The sequence below is a fragment of the Anarhichas minor genome, unplaced genomic scaffold (genome assembly GCF_050575085.1).
Source record: "Anarhichas minor isolate MPS153535 unplaced genomic scaffold, ASM5057508v1 ptg000155l, whole genome shotgun sequence".
NCBI lineage: Eukaryota > Metazoa > Chordata > Actinopteri > Perciformes > Anarhichadidae > Anarhichas > Anarhichas minor.
This window is the reverse complement of record NW_027466601.1, coordinates 64409-70227: the sequence shown is the minus strand read 5'-3', so window position 1 is coordinate 70227 and position 5819 is coordinate 64409.

Here is a 5819-nt window from a genome sequence, read left to right as displayed (position 1 = left end):
TACATTCCACTTCACAACATGTTGAATTATGTGAATAATAACTAGGGGCAGCAATTATTATTGAGGTTCCAGCAACTACTAAGTCTGAGAAACATCCACTGCAAACCATGGCTTCAACAAAGAAACATGAGTCTTCATTGTGCCTCAGTTAGTTTGTGTTTTCCACAAAAACGGGCAATCTCATGCTTACACCCTGCAATTAAATGAATGGACGTTTACAGTGGAATCTAGACATGCCTTTCGAGAAACAAAAAAGTTGGCTGGGAACTGGCATTAAACGTGGGACTGTTACACTCCACCTTTTCTCCCTGATTTGGTACTGAGAAGGTTGGCAACTCTACTTGCTACTTGCTAGACTATTGTTTAGTATATTATTGTGGCCCTATTGGAGGAGCCTGTCCATGTTCCCGTAGATCAATACCTCCTCCAGTGTCATGCCATTGTTCCGACGTCCCATTATTCCGACCCAAATAGTCAACCCAAAAGTCCCATTGGGCCGAAATCCCATTTGTCCGACAACCAGTTATCCTGACCTTATCGGACCCCCCCGTTCACAGTCTTTTTGTCCGACTATGGCGGAGGCTTGACCCGTCCCACTCTGCCTCTGATTGGCTTATCCTTATATACTTACCCTAACCGGCCTCACTCCTCATGCCTAAACCAAACCAGCCCTACCAACGAAGGCAACCTGTACCAGCCAGACTGTCTCTTTGTTATATTGTTCGGGTTATATTTCGAAACAAATGACAGATTTAAATGTTGGGCAGGTAAGGTGCTTAGAGAACATGGGGCTTAGGGCGACTGTGGCTTATTGGTAGTGCAGGTTGTCCTTCAATCTGAAGATAGGCGAATCGATTCCCAGCTCTGCTAGTCCATATTGATGGGGCCTTGGGCTCTTGCATTTAACCCCAAATTGCGTGTAAATGTTCGATAGTCCTGATGGGCAGGTGGCACCTTGCATAGCCCTTGTCATCAGGTTTGAGTGGTTGGAAGACTAGAAAAGCACTATACAAGTACAGTCCATTTACCATAAACCTACGTATACCTCTTTTGGGGCTGGCTCTGGGGTCTTATTACATCTTGATTTTCAGCATGTTTAGAAAGTATCTTTCTTTTCAGAGAATTTCCCCCATGTCTGAGAGTTTATCATTCTTTTTGGTCGCCTTCTTAAAGTCGAGTTTGGTGGCTGACTCAACATACCGTAAGTTGTGTTAAATTAGTCCCACTGGGTGTTATTATAGTGGGTGTCATTTTTTAAATTAAGCAGTGGGTGCTGAATAACTTTTGTCAACTACAGAATGAAAGTCACTTTGTACAGAAAGAGAACATCATTTATAAAGGTCAAAATGTTAAGCTTAAATTCTGTAGGGTAAACTGTGACAGAGCTTCTCTGCCATGTCCTGGAGCTTTTATAGCATGCAAAGTGACCCTTATTGTTCTTTACAGATGTTTATGGAATTTTGGGTTTTGGTTCACTCAATGCAGTTCTCTAGTCACTTTAGAAAAAATGTAAAAGTTGTGCTGGAACACACTACAAAAAATACCTGCTCAGAGCCTAATACAACACAATACAATGTTTTGACATTACAGTAGTAAAATAGGACAAAGAGTATAATCTTTACTTGTCCTAGACTAACAATCATACGATTTTGTCGACTAATTGATTTGTTGATCTTAACGATAGACCTGTGAAACTGAGTGTCTTCACAAAGAATTACACAAAAGAACTACCTTAAATCTTCTGTCTACCAGATATGTACTGGTATGTTTCTTGGAAATAAGTAATTCAGCTTGAAAAAAGCATTAAAAAACAACTGATTAGTTTACTTAGGGGTGGCAGCCACTGAAATGTCTTTTAACAGGCTGTACGTGACCATTGTCATTAATCGTGATGTTCCATTCTGATGAATTGTTATGTGGCCATAGGTGTGCGTCAGTGATTTTGCAATCACTAAAGCCAGGAAGTACTTGTTGTGTAACAGTGGATGTTAGTCATTATAAGTAGAAATAAATAATAAAACAGAAAAGCGTGTTGAATGTTTTGAAGAAAAAGGGCTGCAATTTTGGTAAGTAGGCACTGGATGTGGAAAAAAACAACATAAAAAATCTTCAAGGTTCTGTAACCAACCGAGCGGTGAGAGACACATATATCCATGCATAATGCTTCCTTTCATTTCTGCTGATGGAGAATAATGCTGGGTGAATATATGGCTGCATATGCGGCTTATTGTTTCCAGCAAGACATTTTAGGTTCAATTAGAGGGGAGCCAATTGCAGTCTCCAGGGAGGTCCTTATCGGAGTACAGATTGTTTTATTTAGGGGTGAAAGCACCAAGGAGATAACAGTGAGATAAAGACGGAGGAGGGAAGTCTCTTGTTTGGCTGTGTGGGTGAGATGGGAAAGGACAAAAAATGGCTTCACTAGGGCCTTGGACTATAATGTCACACCAGCGGGGCCATCTAGCTCCAACAGTAATGCTGCGTTCACATGGAATCATGCAGACTGCAGACACCTTCTGGATGGCACAAGAAAAACAGTCCGAATGAATGGGAGGATGGCAAACTAAATACTCATGACGTTTTGTTGCTTTGGTGATGTAATAAAATATATTAAAGCTGCAAGAGCTGAGATTGGGAGTGATCATGTTTTAGGGGTGCTAACAGTACTAACAATGCAAACTGCAGCGAAAGTGATGATAGAGCTATCTGCTGTGCTTCTGCCAGGCAGATATCAGTTGGTATTTGGTGTCTACTATTTCATGTAATTATTCTAGAAATGCATGTAGCTACAAAATGCAGCTTTCTCTTCATTTTCTATGGCAAACTGAAAGAACTTTATCCTTGTGTTTGGGAGCTATGTGACCTCCGGTTGTAAATTCCGTTGCGGAGGACAACACAAAGTAAAAATATTTGAACTTTGGACAGTTAGCCTTCTACAGTCTGCTTGATTATGCTGCATAAGCATGGAATCAGTGATAAATTCAAACTATGTAGCTATGGATTTCCGTTAGATGAAATCGGCACATCTGAGCCCAGACTCTAGATGCTCCAACAGAAAACTACCAGCCATCTACCCAAGATCCTTAAACAGAGATAAAACCCTTGATTCATGAGTAACATCGCAAGCTGACGTTCCATTTAAATATGTCTGCATGTGTGTGTGTGTGTGCACATACACTCTCATGTGAGAATCTCATCTCACAGGATGATGGCGTGGCATTTAAACGGTGTCCTCCATCACATTAAACTCGCGTTGTACGTCTGAAGATGAGCTGAGCACAATAGGCCCGAGGGAATTGTGCTCTGTAATAGCATCGGTTCGTGCCTCTGTGCGTGCGTATGTGTGCACACACACACACAAAAGTTACGCTCCCTGTGACTCCATCCATCAGTCTAATTACACATCAATCCTGTTAATTCGTCATTATCATTAACCTTGGCAATCTCCCCCTAAGAACACAGCCATCTGGTGATTCTTTCAAAACTTGCCATTTGAGTACACTAAATACACATGTACACAAGCACACTCCGTTGAGTGCGTAAAGAAACGCACACAGTCTCTGATGGCATTCCTGCAGCACAACAGAGGAGTGAAGCGTCCCTCTGAAGACACTTGAGTTGGGAGATAAGTTGGGGCTGCACACGTCTCCCTCAGCTAATGAACCCCTGCTGCTGAGTCCTTGTTAATGGATGAGTCCATTATGATTAGTGCATGATAGCCGCAGTGCCCCTCCCAAGCCTGACATTTGTCATTTTACACACGGCAGCGAGCCTTCCTCATTATTTCACATTAATCAATTGATCGTGAAGTGCTGTTTAATTGGAGAGTGATTGATTGATGAGCCCACACTTTTTTTTCGTCATTGCTTTCGTCCAGAAGTTACCGACAGTAATGTGCTCTGGGCTCAGATGATCAACAGATAAGCAGAGTTGCTGACTTTATGTTTATTATAATGGATGGAGAAACCGATAAGGCAGAGTGGATTGTTTACTGAGGAGATTTTTGAAATGACGACGGACTGACGGGAGAATTCACAAAGAATGGACTGCGGCCGCTGATAGCGCCATTACTTGCGACGTCCTTCCTGCCCCGTCCAAAGGTCCGATTCACGAACGATGTTGTGCTCATGATAGTACAGCGCATGCACATCCATGAAGTTTTGCAGCTATAAATGTTGGCTGTGTGCCAAGAATGCCGTAGGCAGAGCAATGGAAGAGAGCTTTTTAGGGAAGCAAGAAAATATTGTGTGTAACACTTGTGTGTCGCGATATGTTTTGTCATACTATATAGAATCTCTAAAACAAATAAAATGTATAAAATATATATGTAATACCGTCTGTTTACTTTTTTTATTCACCTAATTCGTTTCCCTAGAAAATCCTGCAAGCAATTTAATTGTTTTACTGATATAGGGAAATGTTAATTCGTTGGAGCCCCTTCAGGCCCAAAAGATGATCAGAACTTGTCACAAGAAAATTAACTTGTTCGGACATGAAAAAATAAACCTTACGGGAGTTAAGGGGGTTCGTAGAATTCCTTTGGACATACTCCACTAAAAGCAGGGCTATGATGTTGGATGTTAGATGAATTTATATTCATATGGTTTCGTCGTCTTTATACTTTGATAATTTTCCTATAATTATAGTTCAGAAATTGAAATATCTTGCCTTGCTTACAGTATGGCGATATATCGCAGTGTATTGAATCGTAACCCCTGAACATCATGATATGTATCGTATGGCCGGATTCTTGCCAATACACAGCCCTATGTATATAACATACAGGTCCTGACTGACGAGGTGCCGAGGCATTCCTCAAAACTTCAGGCAAGGAATTTAAACTTGGAGAACAAAAGCATGTGCAAGCAATGTCCCAGTCTGTCAGTGCTGTTCCTTCAGACTCTAAAATAAATGGCATATTTTGAAGTGGAGCACTAATGCTCACTACTCTAACGATATGCAACACATTCATATTGTTTCATCTTAACTGTGGTACCGATGAATACTTTGGTAATAGACAGAGATAACAATGTTCTGTTTCAGTTAAAGGAAAAGTCACAAAGTGAAGTAGTGCTTCAAGAGATTTTTTTAAACATAGATGCTAAATAATAAAGTGTTCTACAATTGTTATCGTGCTGTGAGGATGTTTTCAAATTCAAAATTGATATTAATATTAATATTCAGGGATCTTGCTCCCTGTTTCAAAATAAAAGCCCTCCGGCATCTTGCTGTGGAGAGTGTCCCTTCATCTATTACCACAGTTTGTTTTTGTCCTATGTGTGCATGTTTAGCGGGCTCAAAAGCCTTCTGTGAATTCACCCGTGCTTCTGCACAGTGATTGTTATGTATGTTCTCAGAACCTTGCAGTACCAAGGCTGTACATATTCAAATGTGTCCTCAGCAATGGGTGTTAAGAAGATACTTGAGAGTTAACAGTGGAGCAGCTCACAGGTGCAGGTTGGGACTCGACATGGAGCTGGTTCTGGAGTAGCATTAGACTAAAGGTCAAGGGGTCACCATTACTATTCATTAATCCAATATCCATACCAAATGTCATGACAGTCTGGCCAGTAGCTGCTAAAAAGTGTTGGTCAGATGGACAGAATAGACTGAAACCAGCATGCTGAGGTCTTACCAAACAAAATAAATCTAGAAATTTGATTTATTCTTTAAGCCATTTTTTTTAAAATGCTGTGAACAGAGTGTCAACAACTGACATGCTACAGCACAACATGTTATGAAGGTACAGCACAAGACTCTTCAGTAAATCAATGGACCACTCTGAAATCATTATATTTCCCATGTATCACCAGCAGTTG